Below are 9,895 nucleotides of genomic sequence, written 5' to 3'. Positions count from 1 at the left end.
CATATATGTATATGTATGTATGTATATACATACATCCATACATCCATCCATACATACATACATCTGTTCATACATATGTGTGTTCACATACAAATGCTTAGCTCTATTCAGAGAACCTGCTCACTATTTCTTTACTTGTTCCAAAAATACCTCGAGCTTACTCTTTAGAAAAAAAAAACCCAAATCAATTTGGTAGTTGTACGCTATGCCATGCTTTTATGCTTCGTGCAGTTGCAATTCCCAACTGGTTTTAGTGTCGAAGTAGTGGTATGGTTTAATTATAGTTTTACATGCTGCATATGCATACATATATGTATGTACATACATAGGTAGTTTGCCACGAGCAAACGGAGAAATTTAGTTAAACACGCTCGGATTAAAAAAAGATTCGGTTTATTAATCGAGTTTATATTATAATATAAAATCAAAACGCCAGTATGCGAATCAATATGATGGCAAAAGTTAAAACATTCCAGAAAATGAAATAAGTATGTAAGTCATCTCGTCTGTGAGAGTGAGCGAAATAGCATACGCTATAATGAGGCATGTAAAAGAATTTAACAAAAATGCATTTGGTCTTTGAAGTTTAAAATATTTATTCACTTTTTGCATGGTGTACTAAATCGGTGAGACGACTTACATGTATCTATTATTTTTCTTTTAATGTAAAATAAACCTGATGAGTGTACATACTACACAAGTCTGTATACCAAATTTGGTAGCAGTAGCTCTTATAGTCTTCGCGACCCAAGTGTTCATACGAACGGATAGACTGACGAATATGGATTCGTGAGATCTACTGAGCACGGATATGGATTCGTTAGATCTTCCTTAAACCTTCCTTCTCCTGATATATGTAAATAGCAGTTATTTGTGACCTTAATTGTCGAAAACAAAAATCGAAAAATTATTTTTATTTTATTTCAAAATCAGGGATTCCAGATAAAAGTACCTATATAAGAAACTAACTTATGAATTTTCGAATTGTCGTTCCTCTCCGAGGGAAAAGTGTTAGAGTAATCATTTTCATAATTTATCATAAAATCATATTTTCACAAACTGCAGGAAAAACACCCCTTCAAATTGTGTAAAACATAGGTCCTGGCGTTTATAAATCAATTTTTTTTTAACACTATTTGGACCAGTATTAAAATAGAAACCAATATTATAAAAGCAGAAAATGGATTTTATGTTGGCATAAATAAATACAACTAAAAGTTAAAAAAAAATCAAGTAATTAAATAAGAATTTCCATCTTTTGGCTTGATAAAGTTAAGACAACACCAAAGTATACATACATACATACATATATAGGGGCTAAGGGGAATTTTATTTGATGATGCCCTTAACATATGTCGAGTTGAATATTTTGTACAACAAAAATTTTAAAAACGCTTGATATTCTCTAAAATAAATAAAAATAAAAACTGTTATCTAAAAACTAAGAGAGTGGCTTTTACTTCAATTGTGCTTAACATTTCTAGTCTGGGTGACCAAATGACTTCAAAATTTTGGATAAGAGAGTTAAATAGTTACAAAAATCAAATGGTAGAAAAATCATCATTCTAGGTTAACTCAGAAAAAGTTATGAGCTACGCAACTGAATAATGCCAGGTGGAGTTACAGTTTTGATCGTCAGTGTAACTAACTCGTGTTCTGTGTATCCAATCTTATTAGAATATGGGGATTAGTTAGTTTAATACGGATACTCCCACTCCTTCATAGAGCACTTCATAGTGTTTGTAATCAAGAGCCTATACTTTAAATTTACACCATTTACTCTATTTGAAAAATCTTTAAAATAAACATGATACGAGCCATGTGTCCCTCTCATTTGCGATTAAGCGATTATTATCTGTCTTTTTCTGCCGAAATGGTTTGTTTCACCTTACAAAAAAATATTGTATGTACATATACCGGGGTTGCTTTAGTTAGACGAAGTTTTAAAAAACTGAATTTTGGTAAATTTCAATTTAATAAATAAATAAATAAAATTCATTTGTTATGTGGAAACCCAATTTTTGATTATTTAGACTTTCATGAAACCAAAAAGACGAGGCTTACTTAGACCGCGCCAAAGTTTGTAAGTACTCTTTCGCTATCTACAGGCGTCAAAGCGGCAAAACATTTTACCTAAAAATTCGAATTTACGCAAAAAAACGGTCTTAAATCTTAGACTCAAGCAATGTGACGCATGTGGCAGCTATATAAATATAGTTATACTATCCTGATTAAATTGGTAAAGTCATTAATTGGTATAGGAGCCTGAACCCGAGATATACATATGTATAACCCCTGCAATATAAGACATACGTACAAATATAAAGCTCACAAATTTCATCTCTGTAGGTTGAACGGTCCATGAGGAGTTTACGACAATCCAGACGGACGGACAGAGAGACAGGCCTATCGTCTCGTCGTGCTGATATAGAATAAGTATATATATGTACATATATACTTTATAAGCTCGGAGATGCTTCCTTCCATGCGTTGCACACATCTGACCAAAATTATTGGTTAGACCGACTCGACTGTTGATGCTGATCAAAAACATATATACATTATGGGATTGGAATAGTTTCCCCCTGCCTGATACGTACATACATATACACATACATAGATACGTTTTGGCGAATTTCACTGGTTTCGTTGCGTATGCATGTTTAAGCAGCCCAAAACCTTCGCACATATTACTTGACTTTGATGATGATCAAGAATATTTGTACATTCTGGGGATCGAAAAGCTTCCCTCGTCCCTGTTTCATCCATTTTGTTTAAAAAAGCTTAAGTATATGTTTTTATTTTATTCTTGGATGTTAAAATATAGATTTAATTCAATGGATGCCGGTTAAAACGGTTTACCACAGTGTGTTAAGCATATAACTCATTTATATCATACCTCAAAGCAGCTTATAATACTCGATTTAAAAGACAATATTGCAATATGCTAAGCAATTTTTCTACGGAAAAAACTGGAACACAGAACTTAGGGAACATGTCAATGGGTGTATTTTTCGTATTACTAGGCCAACATTTAATATACAAACGATGCCTGCGTCGGAAGCTAAATGGCAACGTGAATCGAGATGAGTACATAACCAGAAAAAAAATGATAATACGCACACAGATATCGTGCTAAAACTAAGCTATTCTGTATCAAATCAAACATTTAATGCCGAAGAAAATGGTAAATTAAATGCCTTTTTAAATTTGGGAATTAAATTTTTGTTTCCATCTTATGGTGTATAAACAAAAAAAAAAAAAAATGCGCCCCTGTCAAAAAATCCCACAGCAGCCTGGACAATGGCGATGGCGGTGAATTTCTCTATTCAAGTTGAGTTGTTATGCTTGAGTTGAGTGTTAGCAAATATTTAACGTAGTAAAAACATCCCAGCGTCGTTTCTCGCCCCAACTGCTAGCTTAAAGCATTATTATCTACCAAATATTTGAGATAGAAACCCCTCGCTTATGTATAACACAGAAAAAATCTAATTTTCCAACTTTTTACGACATTCGCTTGCCAGTTCTGCGGCAATTTCATAAATATTTTCCGCTTCTTTGCGTTTGCATACTTTGTATGCAAAAAAACATGCCATCATCAGAACATTATCCCGCCGCGTGTAAATGAAATTCCCTGTGTCTGGTCGTCCGTCCGGGCGGTTGTGCCGGCAGAAACGGCAGCCAAAGCCACAGTTACAAAACGGGGGAGCATCGCGAGCAACTCGAGGGTTGTTGACTTCTACAATTTATCATAAGGAATTAGGTTCAAGCTTGTTATTAATATTATACTTGGTCTCCCCAACCACCATCCATCCCTGGCCCTGTCTCTTGCCCAAGGGGGATGGCTCGGTCGGCGTGAAGCCGTTAACGTGCGAAGAGCGTTAATAAAGTTCATAAAATAAATAGAGACGCGCAGTCAACATGTGAAATTAAAATCTTGGCCGCTGTCAATTGATGATAAGTAGAGCTCTTGGAAGTCTATTAAAAAGCAAGCAGATTTCACAACGCAAGGACTATGCTTCTTGTTTATATACATTAGCTGGAAAAATAACCGTATAATTTGCGTTTATATATGTATATACATATACAATATTAAATAAGTCACCTATGTATGTATACGTAGTTGATTTAGAGAAATTGTTTCACATTATATGTGTATATATAAGATACATATCTATGTACATACATAAATGTATTGTCAAACATCTAAATAATTAATTAACTCTTGTCTGGCAAAAGGGCGGCGAGAACCAATTGTCTCCAGTAGTGCTGAAGGATAGGATACGGAATACAAACTTCAGTGTTTTATTAATAAAACACAACTTTAAAACTAAATAATTACGAAGGTGAATACTTTTTTTAGTGGTTTGATCATTTTTCGATTTGTCCCTCAAAAACGAAGATAAAAAGTGAAGCTTATGTCGGAAGCGAACTACCGCCTGGAATCCATGACTAACCTAAATTTGTCAAATCCAATTTTCAGAAAGGACAATCCAAAGTATTGCATTAGGTGGCAAGTACTCATAATTACACGCTTTTCTCCACGTCCGTCTCGCCACGAACTGTAGCTACAAAGTCTTGATACATACATCTGTATGTATGTATGTACATATGTATATGGGTATACATTAAGTGTATCTAACTATGTATTCAGTCTCTTCCTTTTTGTCTTTGATGTGAGAATGGCGAATGGCCAAAGCAGTAGCAGCAGGGGTGCTCTCAACCCCCTTAGGGCTCGACCTCAGCCGCGCTATTGTACACGAAAGTTGCGCGCTCTCCGGGTCCTTCCCGAAGCAATTTTTCGTTTTCGTTATTCTTTTATTACGTTGACCATAAGCCACGCCCAGTACATGTAGACGCGACGGCAACAACACGAACAACTGATAGATACAAGCGAAAAGAGTCGCACGAAACAGCACAAGATAAACACTTAAACCGAACGAAAAACGATAGGACAGCCACAAAGACACATAACAGGAAAAAAGGAACAAAAATAAAACTTTTCGTCTATCACACATACATACATATGTATGTACATATGTACACACAAATATGTATGTATGTACATATGTATATATAAATGTACATTTCTAGTATGTATGTACGTATGTATGTACATATGTACATATGTATGTTCGAATGTATGTACATATAGTATTGTCATATTTTTGTATATATGTATGTACATATGTAGGTCCGATATTTGGGGCCAGAAACAGGACTTCGGGGAGTTAAAAAGGACGCACATGTCCAATATTCACTTAACGCGATAAAAATGAAGTAAAAACATTGAAATCTGGCAAAAACGTTGGTAGAGAAGGAATTCGAAGGCGCTAGGCCGCAAGAACAGAAAACCATAATTTCATTTTTCTTATTTACTTTTCAATGAAAGTATGTAGATGTAGGTGTTCGCAATTAAAGCTACATGTGTATGTACTTTTTCTCGTATACGTAACTGCGCACGTAGATACATAAATATTTTAGTATCTATCAATTGGTTGTAGCTAACGAGTGATTGCCACCTTCTCTCCACTCCAACTCTGGTTTCCTCTACTTTCGTTGTGCCCTTTTTAGTCGGCACGCGTTCACAGTGAGCGACATAAAAAGATAGCGCAGCTGAACGCGCTTTATTTCAGTTTATGATTCAATTTATTGCATGTACGCACAAGCACAAGAACTGCAAGAGAGAAAGAGAGCAAATTAACAAAGTTAGAAGGGGAAAAGGTTACAGAAGGGTTTTTCATCCACACTACCAAGGTAAAATTTGACGCTTGTATTTCGATATTTCGCCGTTTTAAAAATCTAAAACAGAAATCGTAGTCGTTTAAACTTAACCATCTCATTTTTCTAGGGTGTGTGCTTTTAGTTAATGTTAGATTGGCAGAAGCATCAGCGGCGGTCCCAGAAGTGTTTTAAGTTGTTGACATCGAGTGTAAGCGGCATCTTATTCGTGCAGAGGCTAAAGTCAATGGCACTGTAAGTAGCTGCCTGACGCGATAGTTTCAGCTAAAAGCAGTGCGAGTGAGACCAACGAATCATGCTTACGATGTGTAGCCGATGTAGCTGTAGCCGAGCAAGTATCTTTTTATCTGCTTTGCTGTATAAGTATGATTGCCAGTATGATATGAATGTGATTACGACTGCAACTGTGAGTGTGGACATGGACGTGGACCCCTGCGCGGCGAATCGTGCTAGGCTCGGCAATTGTAACCGTGGCGCTAGATTTGGTGCTCGTGCCCGTGCCCGTGCTTGTGCTCGTGCTATTCGGTATCCGCTAACAGAGTCCACAGACGAAAAGCAGTAGGCTTAGCTTCAAGCTGAATCTGTGCATTCGCCCTTTTCTTTGCGACTGCTGTATCTTATTTAAATTCTCATCGCTAGTGCCTGCCTCGTTTATTTATGATTATCTGTATACAACTTGTTTTGTGTTCATCGCATGTCGACGTCCATGATCGTTGTTGTGTGTAAAGAAGCATCTATGTATTTGGTTTTCAGCTTTCCCTATAGCGTTAAACCCTGCCCCCGAGGCTCACATACATACATACATATGTATGTAGTGTACATAAGGTTAAAACTTATGTACATACCTTCAATTCACAAAGATACTGTTGAACACACCTTTGTCCGGTTTTGCGGATATTTTCTCTCTTTGTTTTTTTTTTATATGTTCTTCATTAATGGCTGGTTGGTTTGGTTGGTTAGATTTGCGGATTGATGCTCGGCTATTAATAGAAAAGCAAGTGCTCTTGTAGTTACTCCGCCTTCATCGATTACTGCCTTCATCGCCGATGATGGTTTTACGCATCACTTTGCAGTTGTTTTTTTTTGCCAATTGTAGTCCTTATTGATTAAGAATGACTGACAATTTCATATAGGAAAGTGGAAAGTTGTCAAAAAGCTGAGAATGTATAACATTTTTGCATCCAAGAAACCACCAACTGGATGAGAGTGGTGTCAAGCATCATTGTGGGTACATCCAAAATTTGTTGTACACTTAAAGCTTATTTGCTTATTTGTTGGGTGAAACAATAACGGGCATACTTAAATATGTATATGCCGAGTTGATCAAGCTATATCTGTCTGTCCCTCCGTATGAACACTTAGATCTGAAAGACTGCAAGAGATAGAGCTAGTTTCGCCCACGACATAAGAACCTAAAAAGTATTTTCTTCGCAATCAAACTTTGCATTTTGATTTTATATTCTAATAGCTATTAATATATCGAATATAATTAAAAAGTCAGACTGAAAATAGAGAAACTACAAATTAAGAGGCGGAGTTGGCCGTTGACTGGTGGCGGCGGTAACATGTTCACGTGCTTGTGAAAGTGAACTAGAAAGCATATGTCTGCTTCCTTCTTCGTTTTACATACATCTTTGCGGCTGTAGTATACCATTTCATCCTATGGGTGCATGGTATAATTATATAACAGTTGATTGTCTATGCCTCATGTCAATTTTGATTACGCATTTTTATTTCTTAAGTTCTTAGCGACTTAGAAAATTCAGTGACATACATTATACTCAGAAAGCTAGAAATAAATCAATACATGCTGTTAAGCAAATGGAACTAATCGACAGCAACAACCCAGTGTCTCGTTCCAATCTCATCCCTCATGGGAGTCCAATTCAGACACAGACCGCAACTGTTTTGCCAAATGTACGTGGGAAATAACATCGATTAGAGCAGACCAAAACAATCGAACACCTTTTCATTTGTTTCTATTAGGTTAAAATACATGTCGACCTTTATAGACGCGGTTTCATACGCACTGCTGCTACACGCATTCTGTACATCCGAAATATCTGTGTCTAGAATCTCTACCTAGACAAATAAATATGTATGTATGTCTGTATATATTTTTTCCAATCGTTGTAGCCGCAGCTTCAAATTCACCATCATCAATTGCTTTGTGCTAACACATACTCCAATTAAAAGGCAGAAAGGGAGAAAATGCTAACTACAAAAATAATCTTAGCTGCTGCTTATAGTTAACAACAATACTGTTACAAGGCATCCGAAGGCAAAGGGAGGGCAAAGCGAAGTGATACTCCTCCAGGCCACCACAAATAGAGATACAGATACTTATATTCAAAGATATGTACATACATACAATACATACATACATATGTATGGTATGTATTGATGTATGTAATGTATGTACATACATATGTATGTATATATAAAGTGCAATTGTGCCAAGAAGCATACACAAAGGATACAAATATAACTCGTGTTCGAAATACAAAAATCGTTAAACAAAGTCTGACGTTGTTTCTGAATTTGGATCGACTGCGACTAACGACTGCGGCCGTCGCTGTCGGTGTAGCCGACGCTGGGCTGCGACTCCAGGCAGCGTATTATCTTGCCCTCCTGCTTTTGCATGCGGTATCTTGCGCTACTTTATCGTGCCTGCGCTACCGTTGCAATGTCTCTCTCTTTCTGCCGCTTACGCAAGCTCACGCGCCCCTTAGCGCCAGTAAACGCCAGAACCCGCCCCATAAGGGTAAGCTGGGTGAGGTTGGTGGCCAATCTCCAGCCCCTGAAGTGAACAATAGCAATACTAATGCGGTCTCATACATAGCTGCAAGCTCCTGCAACTAAGGCAATGGCATTGATTCCGCCGCACCAATGACTTATTGTATTCTGCCCACAATCCAATCACAATCGGGGAAATATGCGTCAAGCAATGCTCCACTCATGATTTAATTATAGAAAATTACTATTGTCAATGATACATCGAAGCAATGCGATATTATCATTTTATCGCTTTTACGGTCAAATATGTAAATAAATAAAATGAACCTACACAATTGGCAACTTGGCTTTCTTTGAAATATTCTGTGGTTCTTACCTCAAGTTAATCAATTTCTTGAGAAATGAAGGGATTGTTAAAAAATACATAGTTGCATCAAAAAAGAATGTTATCCGACAGATCCGAGAAATTAGAGAACTTCGAACTAATAAAAATAATCTCGTCAAATTAATTCAATTGTGTACCTAAGGACAACGTAATAACAGGACAACGTAATAAGAAACCCATATTTTAATTCTGAGACAATGTATGTACATACATATGTACAAATCACAATTCATTTAAATGCGGTTAGCTTCTTTGATTGAAGCTTCACTTTTTGAAATCGTGTCTCAATCAAATCGCTGATTTTCAAACGCCGTATATACAAAACAATATGTTTCAATTTCTAATATTAATTCTATACTTTTGAATTTGTTAAATGCTATTTATTCTAAAAATATGAAATAAAAATAATCGAGACACATTGCTTACGTTTAATAATTGTCTTTGTGATTCGGTGCAATTTTTATTTTGTTTCTGAGTTTTTGATTATTTTTCCTATTGTTTTTTTCATGTATTATTTTATCGTCCAAAGTTCATTTTCAAGATAATGTAATACATACATACATATGTATGTATGCACATACGTATGTACATATGTATGTATGTACATATGTACATATATGTATCTCTATATGGACATATTACCCAGTGGAAACAGTGTGACAGAGTTTTCATTTACTTGCAATCCGACGTCGCGTTGAAGCTACCGTCACTTCCATAAAGTGGCGTTCAATTAATTAGAAAAAGTTAAAGAAACCCACGGAAAAGGGGGAAAAAGAAAGAAAAACAAATACCTACATAATAAAATGTAAGAGCGCATGTTGTAGTAGCAGCAGCTGCGGTAGCTCTAACGCGGTAACAGCGCAGAAGATGCCACCAATACCAATCCAGCAACAGCCAGAGCGGTCAGCAACAGCAAGCGGTAGCGGCAGCAGCTAAAGCACCAACATCGCGACGTTGCGTGGTGGTACGGGTGGTGCTGGGAAATCAGAAGGGCTGGGTATCGGGAGAGAGGCAAATGATAAAGACTTGCAC

This window comes from Drosophila tropicalis, unplaced genomic scaffold (genome assembly GCF_018151085.1).
Source record: "Drosophila tropicalis isolate 14030-0801.00 unplaced genomic scaffold, ASM1815108v1 contig_993, whole genome shotgun sequence".
Classification (NCBI taxonomy): domain Eukaryota; kingdom Metazoa; phylum Arthropoda; class Insecta; order Diptera; family Drosophilidae; genus Drosophila; species Drosophila tropicalis.
Note: the sequence above shows the minus strand (reverse complement) of the source record.